Genomic DNA, 23770 nt, shown 5'->3' with positions numbered 1-23770 from the left:
ATAAGGCCATAAAATTAGTGTTTCTGTTAGGCCATAACCAGTCTTTCCACTGGTTTTAATTTGGGCCATTACTTACGGGACACTTATATATTTTACAGCCATTTTTACCCGACGTTTAAAAATCACATCTTAGAAGTTTTGATCCATCCTTTGCGTTTTGAATTGCCACTATCTGTAAAGCTTATAACACACTGCGGATCCTCCGATAAGGTCAAACCGTTTAGTTTGGTGCAAGTAGCGGCGGGTATAAGTTTTTATGCCGGCTATCCGGTTTCACGGTCTAGTCGGGCGGTGTTTCCGAGTTCGCAATAATCAGTTTATAGCTGCTATTTCCATGGAGCGTGGTCGACTTGCTCGCAATATTAAATTGCCTTATGTAGGAAACAATGGCTTTTGTAGAACGATATTTATATCGCAAAAATGCAGGTTTTGAAACAGGTTGGTTAGTAAATATTTGTCACAATTTCGGGTCAATAGACTCGTAAGGAAAGCTATTAGTTGCTTGTTGTTGTAGTGATGGCGGCTTGCCTCGCGTTAAAATCCTTTCCCGCTGCTAATGTCACTAAAACACTATTAATACATAACGTGCAATGGGAAAATGATTTGAAAAATTGTATAGATTAAATCAGTGATTAAATGAGCAAGTTGTTAGTCTAGAAGCACAACGATTGTCTAATCAGGCATTAGGTAACACCATGCACAAACCAAAACCTTGAACTATAAAACTCTAAAAATCACCAAATTGCTCCACATTGTGACATTATATTAAATCTCTCAATACACGATTTGAATTATCACAGAATTTAAGCTATAAAAATATATTTACATAGTATAGTTTTGAATATTTTGCTGATGGTAGGATATATTTCATATCCACCCGGAGAGCGACCACCGTACACAAGGTGATAAAACCCGCCATAGTGGCCCACGTAAGTGTGTCGCGTTCCGGGACAAGCCTGTGTATATCCGGTTCCAGCAGGTCGACTTAATTGTGTCCACTGCCGAAAAGTAATCATCTCTCGTCAGACGACATTCTTTTGGACCCGACTCCAACTTTTCGTGCACGTAAAAAAACACACCCCAAAACATTTCCAACATGAAAGATACTCATGAAATAGTTAATGAATTGTTTCCAAACTTCGGGGCCTAGTTGAGGCCTGACTAATAGCCAATAGCGCACGATTTATTATGTTTTCAATATTTGAAGGATATTTCCTTTTCATGACTGATGATCTCTTGAAGTTTCCTTCTAGTAATTTCCTTGTGATTTATTAAAGCGAGATTTGGAATTGCAATTATTATTTTATTTATTTGTATAGATTACTAGCAATAAGTTAACATTTATCATATCTTGTTATTAATGCTTATTAAGAATTCTAGTAACAGATGTATTCCATCTAACTAAATTAGACCATTAAATATTTAGCTAATTATTTAATATACTAATTCAGAATAAACAATTTCTAAAATATAATTCGATAAAATGACACATTTTTAAAACTAGGCTAACGAACACATTATAAGTCATCAACAAAAAACACAATATATTTTCAATATATTAAATAATCTTTAACACTATAGCAGGCTGGACAACAATATCAAAGGACGGAGTAAAGTGGAAGGACTTGGAAGCCTTTGCTTATAAGAGACACACAAGGTTGTCGATGGAAATTAGCAAGAGAAAACATTAACTCCGCGGTGGCGTAGTTGTACTGCATGCGCGGTACGATAGCGCTCTGAGGTCCTGGGTTCGAATCCTGGGTCGGGCAAAGTGATAGATGGGTTTTTCTGCTCAGTATCAGCCCGGAGTCTGGAGTTTGTGCCTGATATGGCTATAGGCTCGCCCCCTATTACATCATGGGACGGAACACACTTGGCGAAAAGTGGGTGCCTTGGTTGCGTCTCTGTATACCCCTTTGAGGATAAATGCGTGATGTTGTGTGTGTGTATAAAACACTAACGCAAATATTTTCATTTTAATCTTAACCAGCCAATAATTCTACCTATTTGCTTTTTATTACCATATACATTGTCCAATTAAAGGCTTTTATTATATTATTTAAATAATCTTTATATTTCACACTCGCGTACAAAACACGAAAAGCACCACTTCAGCCCATTCGTTATTCAATAAAGCCCAGCGTAGCTAGCGCAGGCCACTTGCACACAAAGGGGAGCAATTGAGGCTGGAGGGCAAATATCATGCCAAGTGCAGCCAAGTACCAGCTCTCTGGCGGACTATCAATAAACAACTGATTGAGCCGACAAAGAGCATGACCCGCTTGGAGGTAAAAATCCACTTTATCGAAAAAGAATCTCTATTTCAGCTGTTTCAATACTAAATCCATTCTATAAAGAATGAATGGAAGAACAATGTTGTGTCTCGCTTTACACGACAGTGATTTGTTTGATAACTCATACATACATTTAAACAAAATATCACCTCATTCTTCTTATTTAAACATCTGTGTTACCTATATAACAATAATATATAAAAAGCTTCACAGTACGTTAAATAACCTTTATGCATTTAAAACAATGTTTTCAATATTCAATATATAAAAAGTCGCATAGAATAAATTTAAATTAATTAATCATCTGAAATTTAGCAATAACCGACACTTGCAATAAAAACAAACGAATTATCGAATTCATTAGTCTCACTCGATAACGGTTGGTAGCAATAAAACCGTGCGCAGTTCGCGATATGAATTTATTTTTATCCGATTACATTGTTTCAATTTAATTTAATAAACGGTTCGTAGGAGCGGTTGCACACTAATAAACTACTTTTCGAATTGAAAACGTTATATTAAGTGGGTATAATGGTGCGGATTTAGACACTTTGTATGGGGTACGAGGATTTTAGAAAGCCTTTTTTAATCGAATTTGAAAGCTTTCTTTTCATCTTTCTATATTCTAATTTATAAAAATATAGCATTGTCTCATTAGGGCACAATGTGCAATCTTATTTGGAGTATTTAAAACCAAAAATCTATGCAGGATGTCCTCAATTAACGTGGCTGTTTGCCTACTAAAAAAACATTTGGAGATTAATCACATAAAGTGGTTAGTGTCGTGATGACTCGAGATTAACAGGGACACATAGTTAGTTTTATAATAAAAAGGCATCTCATGTAGAGAGCACTGAAAACACTTTTGGTCATGGTTGATAGTATAATTAAAACTGTGAATAAATAAAATACATCCCCAAAATGCATAAAGTATTGAACATCTGTTTCAGTCGGTGTACAAACAACTTTAAAGTTTCAATTTATTTCCATTGTATAAATACGAAAACTAATTCATTCATAAGTGGATTATAAGTCCCACTAATTAAATATCTTAATCCGCCCCTGGTACGACGGAATACAAAATATGAAAATTTATATTGAAAACTTTGCTAACGAAACGAGGCTCAACTTTAAATCGTACAAATTTGATGCTGTTTCGTGTTTTAAGTAGCATACATATTATTTTAAACTCTTCTAGAGAGGTCCGTGCCGGCAGCCACACGTTGGGAAAATCGAAACCAATCGTTTCAATACATATAAAGTGTTGGGCCGACCCTACATTGGAGTAATACAGAAGTAGATAAAAAACAAGGAGAAAATACAATAAGTAAATATATGATAATAAGTAAACAGTACATTTATTCGATAACTGTATCGTGCTATTTTTTTAATATTTGATTAATTTTTAATTCCAGTATTTTACTAATTCTATCATATCCACTCTTCCGAATTTTCGAAAATAAAAATCAGTTTTCCTATTCAAAATACACTAACAATTGAAATCGTTGAAACACCATATTTTCATAGTTGGAAACATCGTGGCAGCAGGAAGCGGAAACTCCCGTATAAGTTGGTAATGATTACCCGCGACTGAAGTTAAACTGGGTGGACACGCAATTGATATCCGGTTTACGGGTCGTGCAGGTTCCATTTTATAACCTAGACTTTATTGTGACTATGAAACTATATTACTACTATTCACATTGTGATTTGGTAATCGATAGAGCAGCAAGTCAGAAAAGGTGGTTCTGTTATATTACATGGGTAAATAGATTATCTTATCGTTCTTACTGCTGTTTATCAAACAAGAAAATGCTTTTATAATTTACGTAGATGTATGAAACGTAGATAGGAAGAAAATTCGTTTAAAGTAGATTCCAAATCAGGAATAAAAAAAAATATCTTTGACTTACGACGGCAGCATTGTTATTACCACTTAGAATTAAAATGAATAAAATTTTAAACTTGTTTGGTAATATTCATAGTTAGAAAAAAATATTTACAGACCAAGGCTATTTTTAATTCAACTAATTATAAATGATTATTTCAAATAAATTAGTGAGATAGTATTCCTTTTTTAAATAACTTTAGTTATATATAAACCATTTTCGTGATATGTATTTTCATATATCTTTGCCATAAGTTAATGCATTTGATCATAGCCTCCCATTTTGCAGGAAAAAGACCTAATTGTACTTCACTTTATTCTAGCCTCATTCTCGATATTCGACACAAACATTCTAAATACCTTCGCTATCTATTTTAACATTAGTTTCTGTCCATCTAAAGGTTGTCTGGAAGAAATCGCTTTTCGCAATAAGACCGTCTATTGTGTAACCATGTCTTGTATTTGTTTTCTATGTTTTTCTGTGTTTTATTGGTTATGCAATAAGTTCTATTATTATTGAATGAATGCTCCTAGCCGAATTTTCGACCACGGCGGCCAATCTCAACAGATCAGCCAGGTACGCAGGAAATATTATAGTTCACAAGTGTGTGCGCAATACACAGGTGCACTCTCTGTTCCTTCACTCTCATAGTTCGGTGAGACGGTAATCCGACATGACCGGAGAGAGATCAGGCGCAGGACCAACGGCTTTATGTGCTTCTATTATTAAACGTCAAAAGCAGACACATGTTTATTTAACTAATCCACTAACTATATCAAATTAAAGTGAGCATTCAAAATCTAACAGCGCGAACGTGGCCGACTATTTAATTATTTATACCTCAATTAGCTGCCGTTCCCGAGAGAAATAAGTCCGGTTTATGCCGGAATGTTAATTGAAAACTTGATTAATGACGCTGAGGTGATAAAAGTGTGATTCGAGTTTAATTATGTTTGCGGTTCAATGGGATGCGACAAGATCCAAGCGCTCTTAAAATGTAGAAATTTTAATTATAATATACTGGTAGAATATTTGTATCCGTCTGAAGTCCATCCACGAGGTGTAATATGGTCAGTGGCCCACGTAAGCATGGCGCGTTATGAATTAACTTTGGGGCTCTTCAAGTCACGAATGAATCGGTTTCAGGGCAAACGTGCTTGAACTTAAGCCGAATCACCACCTAAAATTAGACGAATAGCGATCAAACGCGAGTCCATTTTAACTTAAAAAAAAACTGCCAGTGTATATTCGGCTTCAAATAGGCTGACTGACTATTTTGAGTTCGAAGGATTATTATTATCACTCATACTATTTGGACCTCACTCCGCTCCCCATCAGGTGCAGTGAAGTCACTTTCCCATATAAAATAAACTTGAGCTAGAAATATTACATTTTAAGTCACACTCATTGTTTACTATGTCTTTCAAATTATTTACAATAATCCTCGCACGATACTGTTTGGAGGTAGAGGATAATTGTTAGAACATATTATATTAATTAATGAACTTTCTTATATACTATGAAAAACCTTTCAAGAAACATAGGTCAAAGGATATAAAATAATAACCCCAATATATTTATTACTACCCTTTGCCCGTAGCTTCGCTCGTGTAAAAAGCTTTTCTGAGATAAATATTATCCCGGGATAAATATTCATCTATAGCACTCAGGAGTAATGAACTTTTCTATTAACGAGAGAATTTTCAAAATCGATTCAATAGTTCCATAGATTAGCCCCTACACATATGAAAATTTCCTCTATATAATATTAGTATAGATATGTTTTGTCATGGTGTACAGTATCAAAAGACGTTTGTTGCCGGAACAAATATTTGCGAATCACACAAACATTTTGCAACGTCCTTGTGAATCCCCAATTCAGGTTTCACTTGTGGTATTGTTATTGAAATTTGTTCCTTATTCGGTGATGAATACGCTCTAAATACAACTGTAACTGCATGCTATATCGGAACATCTTTGAGGACGTAGATGTGATAGATAGACTTCTTAGGTGGTGGCGAAACACAGTTTTCCAATGTTATTGAAGCTACATAGTTGGCCCGTTTTATGGCCGACTGCTCGCCTAAGCTGAAGTTCTTAAGGCATATGAGATATCTGATTTTTCTAGTTATTATAAATAAAAAATATTAAAAAGTTAAAAGTTAAAATTAGGAGAGTCTGCTAATATGCGCACAAAAAATATAATAAAATTCTTACATCGTCTGATAAAACGAGTTAATAAATTGAATATTACGATTGAAATTTGAGGATTTGCACACGGCTTTGGAGGTAGTGGAGCGAGAAAATTGAGGATAAAAGTACTTATTTAGGTAAGGTTTCGCATTCAGTTACATTAAATCTTCATTATTATCACAACCAATAATATTACTTCTCAAATAGAAAATAAAACGTATTTTTAACTTCACAATATTTTATTTTTATTCATATTTAACGATTTTTGTACAATAACGAACGAAGGTGGACTTCATGTCGTAGGCATTCTCGCAAGTATACATTGTTACATTTAGAAAATGTACTTAAAAACAATACACAATTTTTCAACTTATGGACCTAAAAAGATTAAAAATACACGTCGATTGATACTTTTTTTTAAGTCGGTTAATTAAATTATGACAAAGGTGCCTCATTATACTCAGGCAATTTTTTCTACATACACATCTGTTGCATACTAAAGCAATGTGAGAAAGCTTAAACACCATAATATTCAGAATAAATTACTGTCGCTTTTCTTCCCACGACGAGCATTTACAACGATGTGAAATCTTCAAAGGTACTCTTGCGAAGCGCTCGTGAAATAGCCTCTTATTTTCACATGTGTTACTTAAGATAAAAACTGGAATTTCCAACATCCTCAGCACATTCTGAGGTACATTTTGTGAAGCTTTGACCCGTGGCTCAGTCCACGTGAAATTCTTTTTCCGAAAGATCACTCGTAGCACTTTTCTAGAATGAAAAGTAAGTTTAATGTATAAAAGTCATGGTCCATTTGTGTGGCTAATTTGATCTTAACGCTTTCTTGTACAACATATTCACCAAATTTCACATTTAAAATTAGGATAGGACACTTGAATTACTGTGTTGCAAGGGATATAATAAAAACAACGAAAGCCATTTCCGAAAATCACACCAACAAAAACTACATAACGTCACGAGCTATTTCCATTTCAGATATGCCAACTACGCTTTTTGCTACATCGTAGCACTCCGACTGCGGCTACGAGTGCTACGCGCCGACGCGCTCTGTCACGCGTCAATGCGTAAAGCTATGACATGGTATTGTCTACACGGAAGACGTTTTATAGCAAACCACGCCATATTGACTTTACTGCGGTTACGTATCTCTTTTATTGCATATTCGTTACAAATTTCAGCGCTGCGGTCGTTGCAAATATTTTATGTGACTTTGAGACATTCACGCTCCTGTTTAATGTAATATCAAAGCCAGTGCTGTATTCGAATATTCATAGTATAGAGTTTTTAGTGAGAGCTACGTTGCTCTGATTTTTAAGTTGAAATGGAAATCAGTGTTCAGTACTTGAATGCTTCGTTTCATATCACTGCATTTCTATGTAACACTGCATACAAATATTAACTCAGTCGCAGCTCTGGCTTTTAGTGTAATGTGAAAATGTAAGGTTTTGGCTACGTATATTCGTAGCGTTGTGCATATTGTATGCAAATATTATGTCGGATCCGTTTGCAAGATATCATTTAGATTTTCTGTCTGGTTCAAGTTTTAAAAAATAAATTTAAGATATTAAATGCATATTTTTAATGCGCTCGGAAAAATGAGAGAAATATTTTTAGAAAGAATAATATTTTTTTACACATTCACATTGTTTAGAATTGTTAAATTCAAATCTGCGATTGTCACTTATAATTGAATTGTCTAGTTACTACTCATTTTAATATGTATTAGTTCTATAACTGTTTGTTTTTTATGTATATATGCTAGGAAATAAAACGTAATTTAAATGCACCACTTCATGTTATTCAAAGTTTATTTGCAAATAGCACATAAATAACTACTATTATTATAATTTGAATTTGCATCGATGGCGTGTTTGTATTACGCTACACCTGCATTAGTAAGTAGTCAGGTTCGATACCCGGGTCGAGGAAAGCGCTATTGGAATTTGTGCCTGATACATCGATAGGCTGGCTTCCTATCACATCATGGGACGAAACACGGTGGAAAGCAAATGCACCAGTTATGCCTCTGCCTACCCTTTCATACATAAAAGGCGTAAGTGTGTGTTATAATTTGACTAATGAATTTCGACTCAACAGAGTTAAAACAGACATAAAACCCACAGGAAAGTGGGGGGGGGGGGATGTCAAATATCGGAACCTTATCCCCCTCTTCACCCTATGTGAAACACAATTATAAGAACATTTAGAGCAAAATTATGTGTGTATTCTTTGTGAATTATCGGTTGCTTTAACGATTAAGGAAAACATCGTGAGGAAAAACCTACATACCTGAGAAATACTCTAGGAATTTTCAAAGGGTGTGTGAAGTCTACCAATCCGCACTGGGCCAGCGTGGTGAACTAAGGCCTAATCCCTCTCAGTAGTAGAGAGGCCCGTGCCCAACAGTGGGACAGTATATAATACAGGGCTGATATTATATAGCATAATTAAATCAACATGAGTGGAGTCATTTAGAAAAAAAAAAACCCACAGGAATCGTACTGTTAACCAGTTCTACCTTAGCTTGGAGGGCGTCCGGTTAAACTGTTGTTCCGGGTCTCGCTCATACGCTCCACAACAAAGGACAGTTTGAGTTCGTTAACATTTCACAACTTTCCATACAAACCGACTGAAAGCCTTTTAAAACTTGTGTAGCTTTGTGAATAGACTTCATAAATGTTTACTAAAAATGTGATTTAAATTATTGAAGATACAGTTTTTTTTTTTTATTTTGAATAATGGCTGTGGGATTCGGTTGTTAATTGTGATATCGTTGGATCGGTTTTAGGTGAGACCTTTAAAAATACCATATTAAAACTTATTCGAGATATTAAATTACTAGATAGCTTACTGGTCGGCGGTCCCGACTAAGAATATGTGAGTGAAACCGTTTCGCTATCTAGGAATATTAAAAAACAAACCCACATCAGCTTAGGTTTTTTTTTTCACACAACACGATACAGTTAAATTTCTTCAATTTAGTACTGCCTATTCTTTTGCGTAATTTATATATACATATTATGAAACAAAAACACATTTTCTGTTTGTTGTATGTTTATCGATTTTCTAAAATCTACTTAACGGATTTATATGAAATTTCATATTGAGATAGATTAAGGCCCTTGAAAGTTTATGGTTACTTTCCAACCCGGGAAAATATATGGCGGGACTTTTATCCCGGAAAACTTATTCACGCGGGCGAAGGCGCGAGCAAAATATATGACTAAGTTATGTTTTCAGCCACAATACTGGAACTCACATACAACTCTACGTGTATTTTGTGAGCTATTTCAACAACTCCTGTAGCGTTTAAGATGTTTATAACTAAGTAATAATTACTTGCTAACAATCTTTTAATTTTGGAACGACACAAGACGAAAGGACCAAGTGGAATGAAGTTATAACAATTACATACTGTGAGACTAAGCTTGAGGGAAAATTTTAAAATGCTTCCAAAGTAACTAGTTTTCTTGACAGTTTTAAAATCAAGTTATACAATATACATCGTTAAATTTTTCTACATTTCGCCTGTGACTGCGTAAAAATTTATTTTCGTTTTGTAATAGTCATAAAAAAAAATTAAAAAAATGTATTTAATAACCGAAATGGCTGATCGAATTGTGGAAATTCTTTCGCTAACTAGAAAACCTACATTATCTTTAAACGCTAAGGGCTACTTTTTATTTATCCTAGAAACATATTTATTATGAAATATATTAAAAATTACACCTGGTATGTACAGTTAATTAAAAAGTCAATAAATGTAATTTTTAATTTGCATTGTTTAAATTAAAACATTTTACATTCAAAATTTTGCAAATATTAAAACCTCTTGCAACTTTGAATCTACAGATGACCAATACTTCAGTCCCCCCCGTGACCACGAAGGCTGAAAAGTCTTCGAAACGTCGGGAGAAAATCATAATATAAAAGTCGCGATAAAATCCGAAAAATAGTTTAATTTTATTAAATATTAAAACTTTATATTTTCACAATTTTCATGACAACCCTTAATCATCCTTCACTTTGCTATAAAGTTTCGACTGACAAGCAAACTTGATCGTTTACTTTGGCTTTAACTTTCATCAAGATTTACTATAAAATTACACGCTTCTCTGGGCATGTAAAAGATGGAAGACATTTCCCTTTACAAGTGTTTTCATTAAAAGTTTCGTTCAAGCAATTGACACGACTTGATTCTTTATCACAAACTTTAAAATGAAGTAAAGGGTATCAACAATCGAAGCAAACAGCTATTTGCCGTAAACAAAGTATCATTTGTTGTTTTGTTTGCTTTAACGATAGCGAATTTGATTGCGCGATCATTAGTTTTATTACTTTATATAACCGATGGAATTTAATTCAAAGGGAATTATTTGGGAACCATATTTCAATTTTTGGAATTCGATTGATGAATATACCCTAGATATTGACACCTATTCATTCAAAATGACTGCCTCGGTGGCGTTCTCTGGAGTCCTGCGTTCGAATTCCGGATCGGGCATAGTGATATTTGGGTTTTTCTACTCAGTATCAGCAAGGAGTTTGGAATATGTGCTCGATATGGCGATAGGCTCGCCCTCTATCACATCATGGGACGGAACACGCTTGGCGAAAAATGGGCGGACATGCTCACTGTATTCTCCATTGGGGATAAATGCATGATGTGTTGTTACTACTTCAAAATGTCAGACACTATTTCCTTAGATACTCGCAATAAAAAACACTATATTTTGACCCAAAACGGACTTAAGACAGCTCAAAGTTACAAGTAAAAGAAGCGAAAAAGGAAAGCCGAACTAAAATCACACACAACTTTGGCCATTCCGAAGGTAATAAATTTTTAATTTTCCGCTACAAAAGTTCCAGTGAAAGGGTCCGCCGATCCCAATATCCACTACAGGTTTAATAAAGTTAGTTGTTGGTGGACATGTCAAGTGACGTTGATGGTGAGTTAAGCCTTTATATTTTCAATTTTAGGTTGGTATATGTAGTTTCTGAGAGGTCTGTGGCTCTTAAGAATTCAATACCTACAACTGTTTTTGTCGCCAAATAAATGTGTTCAAACATTGTTTTTTACAAAAGAAAGGACAAACGCGTGTGAATCACTTGATGATAAATGATCACCATAATCAAACACCTAGCGCCGATAGTCTAGTTGTAAGTGGAACTGGTGATTTGAATGGGCGTAGATTCAAAACTTAACGACATGCAAGTCTGACTTTTATAAATTTATGTGTGTATTCTTTGTTAATCATCACTTGTTTTTTTATACTGAAGGAAAACATAGTAAGGTAACCTGCCTAACTAAAAAAATCTCTATATAAACTTTGAGGGTATGTAAAGTCTGTCAATCTGCACTAGACCAGCGTGGTCTAAGGCCTCATGCCTCTCAATAGAAAAGGAAGCTCGTGTCCAGCAATGGGATATATAATAATCCTCTAATATTATTATAAACATTCACAATACTAAAAGTGTGATGTTTTGACGGTCGTATAATTCAATTACTATAAAAATGTCTTCATCTATATTACTAAACTTTACAGTTTATATTGATCGTTTATACTTAATTACTGACCTATTCAGTCTCTCTCTGAACAGTAACGACAATAATGCTGGTCCAATTGCCTCTCCACACTTCAATAGCCCAATATTTCGCGGAGAAGGGCAGACGTAAGTTAAATACCATGCAAAATCAACGCGCACAATCACACGCCGTACAAATTATTAAAATCACTCGTTCTAAAAACTCCGATAGGAAAGTTTAATTGGCTTAAAGGCCCTTTACCCGTTTAATCTCGCCCGGCTTTAATTAAATCTGTAGGTATTGAGTTATTTGAAAATTTCTGTACGACTAATATAGGATTTGAAAACGACTGACTCTGGTGAAAGGGTCGATTTTTAATCTTTTGTGAATGTGTTTTGACTTATTCGTTCAGACTTATCGCCTATCCTACTAATATTATAAATGCGAAAGTTTGTGAGGATGTATGTATGTTTGTTCCTCTTTCACGAAAGCACTACTGAATGGATTTGAATGAAACTTTACATTAATATTGGTTATACATCAAAATAATATAAAGGCTACAACTTATAATGATTTTGTGTAATTTGGTCATAATATAACGATAGATATCAAGAAAGTTGGAAAAAAAATATATTCCGGAAAACTCCTTCACGCGGGCGAAGCCGCGAGCAAAAGTTTGTTGTTACATAAAGCCGTTAGTAAAAAATTATAACGTGAATCCGGTTTAGGGTATTATACTATTTTGTTGTACTAAAAAAATAACTCACTGAATATACTTACAGAAAAATCTAACAAAATCCGCTCAAATGATACATATTTCAAATGGATGTACTTTTAAAAACAATTTTAATCCCATTTTCACAGGATTTTTTTACTGATAAAAGCTTACGTATAAAATAAAACATAGGCAACCCTATTCTTGGTTAGGTTAAATAAGTTTTTTTTATGGGTTGGCAAAGTCCTACTGTATCTGTAAAGTAGGGGTAAATAAAGTGGGGTCCAGATAGTGTTAACTGACGAGATATAATTACTTTCACCAGTAACACAATGCCAGCCTTTATAAATCCGGATATACACAGGTTGATCACGAAACGCGACACACATACGTGGGCCAATATGGCGGCTTTTATAGTTTGAATACGGTGGTCGTTATCTAGGCAGATACTATCTTATTACCAGCAGGAAACACTCAATAAGGTTAAAAAAAAGTGTATTAGGTATATAATATTCTTTACCGGTCTTTAATTACATAGGTTTCAACAGGGTATTATTTGAAAACTAACGTACGTTCTTCCATCTGTTATATATTGCAATAACTATGAAAAATAACCGCAATATCGTGGTAATGAATCTTACAGCGCTCGTGTATCAATCAAAAGTGTTGTTTCGAACACTACGAGGCAGAATTCCGCTGTTTAAATTTAATAAGACATTTTAGTGGTGAGTTTAGTTTTACATTGACCTGTATTGGTGATCATGCCTTGGGTTTTCGCTGGACACTAGTGTAACTGCAAATTACATTGGATTTTTTTAGTAATGCAGCCTATATAGTTGTTGAACTCAAAAAAATCGTAAATAATGCCTGATGTTGGATTTGATTCGACTGATTTTTAAGTTATGATAAAAAATCATTTCTGGTTCATAATATTAAGTACCAAATCTAATTAAATTTCAAAATAGATAGGTATAGGTATTAGGTAGGTACCTAAAGCCTACTTAAAGCATTGAGTGCTTAAGGGCGACAAAACCCGCGGCATCAAGTAACGTATAATCGTCGATTCTCATGCAATAATATCTTATATTACGAGATTCTTCGCAATTATTTACTAATAAAAAATATCAATCACGGAAGCGAAGTTAGACTCGTATTAATAGATGCAAATCAGTTACGCTCTCAGGTGCGATATCACTTGAGACGCTGTCAAATTAAAGTCAACATCTTAAGGTCGTCACGTTTTAATACACAGATATCAACAACATCTCAAACTATATCTTAAGTCACAGCATATTATGAAAAATTTGGATTGCTCATTTTAGTTCTTGAGGTCTTCGTATTTTAATACACCGATATTAACAACATCTCACACGATATCTTAAGTAACAGCATATGAAGTATTTTGATAGCTCATTTTTGTTTATTAACAACGCCGACTCAGTAGAGGACAAGCTCTTAAATGACATCTTAAGCTTGGTCTATTAAATAGCTCAATACATTAAATGTCTACTTGAGATCCTACTCAAAGTTAAGATTGATTTATTAACACGGACCTTAATACCATATTCTGTTGAGAACAGATAAAGCCACCTCATTGATCTTGTTTATCGGTCTCATTCGTTCTATGCTAGCGGTGTTCCGGATCGTCGTTCATTCTTATCTGCATTTGACGGTACTTTACTTACAGCTTTTTAAATAAATCGAGGCTTGTTTTTTTTGTTTAGTTATATGCCAGTTCGTATTTACCTTGAAAGGGTGTATATATAATATAACTATATTTTGCCCGCGGCTCCGCACGCGTTATAAAGTTTTTCGGGCTAAAGTTTTCCGTTATAAAAGTCGCGCTATATATTTTCCCGGGAGCCTATGTTCTTCCCAGGGTCTCAAACTATCTCCATACCAAATTTTATCCTAATACGTTGGCTAGTTTTTGAGTTTAACACGTTCAGGCAGATAGATGCAACGGGGGACTTTGTTTTATAATATATTTTTGTAGAACTTTTTAAGAGGAAAAATCCCGTTATACATTATTGTTGCATAACTTTAACTGTTTATGCAGCGCACGCAACACAAGGTCTCAAAACTAATAAATTATCCCCGTTTTTGCAATATGTTTCATTACTGCTCCGCTCCTATTCGTCATAGCGTGATGATATATAGCCTGTAGCACTCCAGGAACAAAGGGCTATCCAACACAAAAATATTTTTTCCATTTGAACTGATAGTTCCTGAGATTAGCCATTACTGCTCCGCTCCTATTGGGTATAGCGTGATGATATATAGCCTATAGCACTCCACGAACAAAGGGCTATCCAACACAAAAATATTTTTTCAGTTTGGACCGGTAGTTCCTGAGATTAGCGCGTTCATACAAAAAAACAAACAAACTCTTCAGCTTTATATAATAGTATAGAAGTATAGATAATATCAGACATGTATTATATACTGCCTCACTGCTGGGCACAGGCCTCTTTTACTACTAAGAGGAATTTGATCTTAGTCCACCATGCAGGCCTAGTGCGGATTGGTAGACTTCACGTACCCTCAAAATTCTTATAGAGAACTTCTCGGGTATGCAGGATCACTCACGATGTTTTCCTTTACAGTTAAAGCAAGCGTAAATTCACAAAGAATACACATGATTTTAGAAAAGTCAGAGATGTGTGCCCTTGGGATGTGAATCTGTGGGCATTTGTCTCGGCAGTCCGTTCCGCAACCAAGGGTATAACCACTACGTATATATTTAGACTAAAGGGATTAGTAATTTTCGATCGCCTCAGTGCCGCAGTGGGAACACAGCTGGGCCAAACAATCAGATTAGGTTTTGATTTTCATGTTGAGCAAAACATTGAGAAAATTTTTCGTTTCAAAAACACCTGAGTTGCACTGGACTAGAATTAGTTCTCTTTATAACGACATAAATACCTTTATCCTAGCTTGGGATAAATATAAACGCGGGTGAGTGGTAGTCAGTCCCGAAAATAACTGAACAAAATCAAAAGTTCAAAACGTGTCAACACGTTGAGTTTAATCGAAATATACCTCATCGACACAGCGCTATCCAATTTGACAGTCAACATAATATAATATTTTAAACCACTCGTATGTATTCTTTTTGATAGCGATTGGAAAATGGAAAATATAAAATCGAAAACACCCAATGGTGCAAACTCCATCTGTATGCATTAAAAATGTCGCGAGCGAAATGCAAAATAAAATTTAAAATGTACAAGGAAAGAACTGAAATATTTCAACCAAAAAGTAATTCCGCTTTTATGGAGGGCGGCAAACCTATTATGCTAAAAGTCAGATAAATATAATACTTTCGGAGCAAAAGAGATTTTAACGTGCTGCATTAATATAGTTTCTTTTCATTAACAACGCATAATTATTATTTTATAGGTTTTTTTCGCGGTTTTGCTTGCATTATTGTTCATTCGTGAATGTATCAATGACAAAATATCAAGAAAGCGGAAATGTATACAAAGAATATCTTCTTTTCAAATTCGTCTCTCAGATCCATCAATTACACTGAATACAACAGAGAATTGAAGTCTTTAGATGTTTATTTACATTTTATTTTCCGTTCTCTAAATATAATACACCTCTACTTTAAGTGCTCTCTAGAATATTCCATACCTAAATAGTTCCATCAAAATCAGTTCAATTCCTTTGAGCTTTAGCACAAGCTCACACAGAAAAAATAAATTGAAATGCGTGTTCCAATTTAAAAAATGTGTGAATAACTACAGTACTAATTATTTTTAGACTGAGTGGTGGCGTATTTCCATGACGATACGAATGTCGTGTTGAGGTCGCGGGTTTGGTCGGGCAAAGTGATATAGGGATTTTTACTCTATTAGACCAGAGTCTGGAATTTGTGCCCTGTATGGCGATAGGCTCGCCCCCCATCACATCATGGGACGGAATACGCACGCGAGAAGTGCACCAGTTGCGCCTCTTCTTCTTGAGGAAAAAGGCAGTGTATCCGAGTTAATTATTTATTCGAAGTCAAACATTTTAATTTGATTTATTCTTTGAAATTTCTAATTAACCGGAATCTTCCTTCCACTATTTTGCACATGTCTTTTCACATGACCCAATTATCGTTGTTCCATTTTGTCATTCTACAAAAGTAAGAAACTTTGATCCTACATTCAAACCCGGTACAAATATTTGCGGATCACACGAACATTATCCCTATGCGGGAATCGATCCCGGCCCTCTTAAACTGTCAAACAGTACCGTATAGATAGTTTTTATCTGGATTATCGAAAATCGATTTAGAAATAAAAGATGTTGCTTTGAGTTTACAGATCTAGATAGATCTTTTTGTTCATATTTACGAAATGACCTTTATTATTTAGTATTAACTTTATTATGACGATACCTACCTATCTATTATAAAAGTAAAGATTGATTATTATACTTATTGTTTAATATTGACAGAAATACCGTATTTTATTTAAATTTATAATATGAAAAGTCTCCCAAAAATCACTAAAACAAATACAGGGTTATTTTGACATTGTGTTACTAAATGACGCACACATAATCGTCTTCACCTTTGCGACATTGTGTCAAAAATCATCTATTAATAACGAATATTTTCACCAAAAATCCTGGTTTAAGTTTTCCGATTTTTTTATTATTGTGTAATTTAATGAGAATATAGGCTGTGCGTGAGTGTATTTCTGAATGAAAGTATGATGTTACCATTGCGATGAATTCATTTAAAGTGATAGTAGTGGCATTAGGGCACTAAAATTAAAATGACTTTTTATTAATATCAAAATGACGCTGTATATACTTTACTGGGGAATCCAAAGAAGCATTAATAATGAAAGCATTAACACTATTCTTTACCCCTTCCATTCCATTTCCACCATTATTGGTGTGAAGTATTAATAAAAAATCTAAAGCATCAGCTTCGGGGAGAATTTCGCGCATCATCCTTCCCCTGCCAATAAACAGGGTGGCATATTCGTATGTATAAAGTTAGTATGCTAACGAGGGGTTGTGTACCCTTCTTTAAAATAAGGAAAGTATGAGCGTCAGCTGACTTCGGCATCTGCAAAATATAGTTATGTTATTTTGAGGTTCGAACAGCCCTCGGTTGGAATTTTTTCTTACGCTAAAAATGCTATTTTTGGCGTAGCAACACACGTTTTTTATTGCTTTGATTGACGATACGGGATGCCGTTCACCTAATGATGAGCGATACGACCGCCCATAAACAGTAGTAACACCATGCTACACCTTGAATTACAAAGTATTGTTTGGTATTCCATTGTCGTCGCCATCCTGAGACATGAGTTGGTAAATATTATTATGTCCGCTAGTTACACTGGCTTCAAAGTCCTTTTGGAATACAACAGTGACTACACACTGCAGCTTGGCGGCAGAAATAGAAATTGCGGTGGTACCTACCCAGACGGATTCTTACATATCGCGAAAAACACTTGCATGTTAAGTCAGTTGGAAAAATATTGTAAGAAACGAAATGTCTCTCTAAAATTCTAGGTACCAAAACGAAGTTGCTAGCACATGCGACAAGATAAGATTTTTATTAAAAATGTCCACGTAAGGAGACAGGGGAAAGAATAAGTTATGTTATAGAGAAATGTACAGACATGATGCAGTGAGGGTCTGTGTTGAACAAGGAGCTATAATATTATAGACAAAGCAATTGAAACAAACTGCGTACTCGACCAGAGGCCTTATTGCTTTACGTTACCTTCGTAAAATTACCGTGGAATGGCACTTTTTATGCCAATTATTGTCTTAAACGCGACGCGGTACGTTACGTACTTGTTAGGCACTATCAAAATAACATGGCATAGAGAACAAGTCTTAAAAATTAATCACAACGAGATAGAAAGAGAATTGGCAAGACACCGACATAACATCACATAGGTGTGAGGGGCAGAGACGGCGCTATATGAAACCAAAGCTAGCCGATTGTCTCTTTCTAAAGTCTATGTGTATATTCACTCGCGTCTTGCATCGCTATATTTCCATGTGCATTATTTTCTCAATATTATATGACGAATATTTTAATCTTTATTTTTAATGTTCATTCATTTATCCCTATTCTTTTTGAATATGACGTTACGCTCTTTCAAGGATAACATAATAGTTTAGCTTAGTTATTACAACTAGCAAACGCTCATTCTCTTAGTTTGCCTTCGTAGCTCTGTCATGTCGCATCAGATGTGATCTAGTGCACCTTGTAATGGAAGGCTTCGCTGCTCATGCGCTCTGGGTTTTCACGAACCTAATATGAGATTGAATACATTTTTGCTATTTTTATAATTTAAGCTTTACTATATTTTTTAATATGTCGCCTTTTTGGTTTAAAGCAGGTATGTATCGCGTGATAGAGTTGTAATACAGCTATATTAATACAGTTACATTAGATACCATATCTAATAGCCGGTACCGCGTAGGAGTGAGTGTTTTGTGGGTAAATGCATCTATAGTAACGGCAACAAAACCATTACCACACGGTAGTGTGCTCTAGTTAATTGCCAGTTGATATACTAGAGGACTACGAAAACTTATTTATTACTAAGTGTTGCTCCCTGCTTCGCCCGTATGAAATCATTGCCCGCTACAAGAGTCCTTAATAAAAAGCAAACGTCATATATTTCTAAAACCTATTACTTTCCATAGGAGCACATTAGCGGGATAAAAAGAAGCCTATGTGTTAATCCAGGACATGGTCTATCCGTGTGTCAAAATCATTCAATTCCTATTGGTTGTTTCTGCGTTTATTTCTAACGAACATACAAACATCCGAATATTTTCCCAAACTTTCGCATTTACAATATTATTAAGAAGCAAGATTCCTTTGTGGAACATGTAAACATATCAGCCTCGTTCGAACAATGTGCTCAAAAGTTATAATTTATTTGCAGATCCGTCTCAAAATTAATTTGAAACCACATCACACATTTCAAAACATCATTGCTAACAAATCTCGTTTTAAATTTAAAAGTTATTCGTTGTATTCGTGACTCATTGTCAACGTGCCTTGCAAGTTTTTTTTTATTCGGGCATAGCAAAAATTCCACCGCACCTGATGGTAAGAATAGTGCTCAAATAAAATATCACTGCCGATTGGCGATTACACCTCGCTAGTTAAACAATTATATCAACCTGTCAGAACCGGATGGACACAGGCTAATCCCGGAACGCGACACATCTGGGCCACACTGGTTTTAATACCTCTGGTATGCACGGTGGTCATCTTCAGGGCGGATATACAATATATCTTATAACCATCAAATCAGAATATTATCTGACTAACATGGATGTAACTTTCGCCTTTATTCGCCTTTGTTTATATATAGGTATTTTTGCGAAAATAAAAATATTAGATTCTAATAAAAAGTAGCCTATTTTATGTAAAGTATCATTCCACTAGGGAAAAGATAAGATATAGGTACCTAATTAGAGCAAACATCACGCAACCGGAGTTGTAAGCAATATCTATATGTTACCTGGAGTTGTTCGCGAATTCTACCGTCTAAAAAGCCTTTTCTCACTGTAGCGATCCATTTATTTATTAGAGACATTTGACGGCCGCCATATTAATATTTATTAAAATTATACACTCAGAACAAGCAGTCTCTGTATTTCTGGCTCCAGTTCTTAAAATTTTGCGCAAGAAATCCTTACATAACCAAGTGGAGTACTATCAAAAGGTTTTGTAAATTCAACCGTTACCAGGATTAAATTCTTCGGGTAATATGTAATATAAAATACAAATCTTACATATGCATGTATGTTTATTAAAAATTAGAAGTACTTAAATCTCTAAACGGTTTAATATTAAATTTAGCACTAAGACTACTTATCACCTCCAAAAAATCATAGAAAATGAACAAGATTCGTATATTATTAAAAAAAAAACAGCAAAGTATTGTGCAACCTCTTTGTTGATCGTTTCTTATATCGCTAATTAAACATCAAGCAAAGTAAATTCTAGAAGGCTTTAAACATAAAATGACAGTTTTCTTAAAATATTACGTATTTTATTTACATCATTAGTCTCTTGAAAGCTTGTACTCTCAGATCTTAAATAAGGAAGTATCATAATTTAAAACCTGAGGGACTAATTGAAAAGACTCTAGCTTGTTAGCTACCGATCGATAGGACCTATTAGTCTTTACAATTTATACGGTAAATCAAATTCTTGAGATGGCTCTTAGGCTCAGTGAATAAAAACTTATAGACAAAATATCATGACATCAATTTCACAAACACATTCATCCCTTTCATTCCCTAGGGATAGGCAGAGGCTCGACTGATGCAGCCAATTTCGCCGCGTACATTCCATCCCAAAATGTTATAGGGGGCGAGCCTATCGCCATATCGAGTACAAATTCCAGAATCGAAGCTAAAACAGAATAGACAAACCCAAAATTATTTTGTTACCGGGGAGCGAACCCAAGACCTCAGCACTGAAGTCGTCCTATAATACAACTACGCCACCGAGGCAATCCCGTCTAACTAAAATATATTTATACTTTATTTGTTAGAATTGTGTAGTCCGGTACAGTATATCTTTTAGTTTTACGCTATTATTAATTTTGATATTGTGTTTATAAATAAAACCACATATTTTTCTATACCTCTGCTAACATTGTGCGAAAAATCATTCATGAATATAGAATATTTTAACCAAAAATCCGGGTTTTACTTTTTGCCCTTTTTATTATTTTGTAGTTTAGTGCGAATATGGCGTGTGCGTGGGTATATTTCTGACTGAAAATTGGTTGCTGCCGCTCTAATGAGGTGTCAGTAGGAGTAGCATTAGGACTTGTTAAATTAAAATAACTTTTATTAATATTTATTTTCCTCGAAACCTACAATTTTTTATTTTACAGATACCGTTCAAGTAACTTATTAAAAAGTATTACTTCCAAGAATATAAGTACTTGGTTCTATTTAATAACGCAATTTCAAAATTACTATGTTCATATAAAGTTATATCTTTTGCTACGAAATAATTGTTTAAAATGAATTAAAAATTATTCTATGGACTACATATTGAATGAAATTCTGAACATGAATAACTTGTAATTTTGAGGAAATTTAAAAGTAAATAATTCAAAATACGGTTTCATCGCTGGCCATTCATAAATTCTGTTTGTTTAAAAAGTTTATCGTTACATTAAAAACAGCAAAAATATGCAAAATACGCTGGTACGTGCCGCCTAATAATAAACGGTGTGGAGATTTGAAATACCAAGGGGTCAGTGTGTTTAAATATTTATTAACTAACTGAACGTATAAAGAGTTTGCCCACTAAATGCGATGTTACCCTATGAAATGTCTTGTCACAAATTTTGGAAAATAAATTTAAGGGTTGCGTTCCAAAACACGCAAAATAAATATTTTAGCTTCTGTTTACGCAACAATATATATAGTAGTCATAACATAGAGAATATACAATTATTCATTTGTGAAATAATGTAGCTGCTTATCATGAAGTTTAAGCACACACGCACATACTCACTCCTTTTTATCCCCGAAGGAGTAGGGAGAGGCAGAACTGGTGCACTCACTTTCCACCGTGTGTTTCAGTCCTATCGTGTAGGGGCGAGTCTATCCCCAAACCGGGCAGTAATTCCAAATAGAGTAGAAAAACCTACTGTCACTTTGCCCGACCTGGGGATCAAACCTGTGACTGCACTGCAGTCGTACCGTAATAAAACTACACCAACAAGGCAATCGAAAATTAATCTAAGATAAATAAACTAACAGCAGTAAAGTACATATAAGAAGATAAGATACAATTACAAAAGAAAAAAAATAACTCAAAAAATACAATCTTAAAATGATGGTAATGTAGGAACTACAATAGTTTATACCACAGGGTATTTAATTATCAGTAAAGTTTGATCTTTAAGAAAATTTATAGCTATAATTGTGTTAACAAAGTAGTTCGGTTGGAACTATGAACTCCGACAAAGTTTGATCTACAGATAAATAGGCACTTACTCGTTCAACTAAAGTTTCCTGGCAATTTCATAAGAATTTACTGATTTTTTTACAACTTTGTGCTATTGAACCTTATTTTAAACAGACATTAAAACAATATTCTCAATTAGACAGCTGTTTTATTATTACAACACTTAAAATCATTTAGCTTCCTATAGCATCGACTTAGCAGTGTACAATGAACCTTATACGTAAAGTAATGGGCTGCAAGTTGAAAAAAATGCCCCGTTTTGATTACAAGCTGACGACTTATTTGCGTGACAAGTAAATATCATGGCCAATGGTTACGGTAGGGTGGAAATGTGAAAAATGCTGCGAGTAAATGCTTTATTACTGTAAGTTGTTAATGGTTTTCGATTATATATCTTGTTCTGTAAACGTTCCGATTGTTTTTACTTTGTAATTATTCTATCCAGCATATATAATAATAATATCAGCCCTGTATCATATATTGTCCTACTGCTGGGCACGGGCCTCCTCTACTACTGAGAGGGGTTAATTCAGATTGACAGACTTCACACTCACTCAAAATTCTGATAGAGAATTTCTCAGGTATATTTCCTTCAACGTTAAAGCAATCGATTATAATTCACAAAAAATACACATATAATTTCAAAAAAGTTGGAGGTGTGTGCCCTTGGGATTTGAACCTACAGACATCCGTCTCGGCAGTCCGTTCCACACCCAATTATGATATCGCCGCTTCTTCATATCCACCATAGTGCAGATAAATTAACTTGAAATGGAGTTTCTCTACTTAGTATCAGCCCTGAGTCTGGAGTTCATACCTGATATGGCGATAGCCTCACCCCTATTACGTCATGGATATACACATGACGAAAAGTGGTTGAAACAGTTGCACTTCTACCTGCCTCTTCGGGGATAAAAGGCATGTTGTATGATTATTAAAAACCTCCTTTAGTACTAAACAGCCTTATTCTATTAATAATAAAGAAACTATTGAAGGAATTTTTTACCTTGTTTTGTTTTATATAGAGTTGTTAGTGGATAACATACCACAGATCACGTTCTATCTGTATGCAATATAACCTACTGTGCAAAAATTGTAATGGCCTTCGTACCCATAAACCAAGTTAAATCATATTTTGGGCACCAGTGT

Source organism: Manduca sexta, chromosome 7 (assembly GCF_014839805.1).
Source record: "Manduca sexta isolate Smith_Timp_Sample1 chromosome 7, JHU_Msex_v1.0, whole genome shotgun sequence".
Taxonomy (NCBI): Eukaryota; Metazoa; Arthropoda; class Insecta; order Lepidoptera; family Sphingidae; genus Manduca; species Manduca sexta.
Note: the sequence above shows the minus strand (reverse complement) of the source record.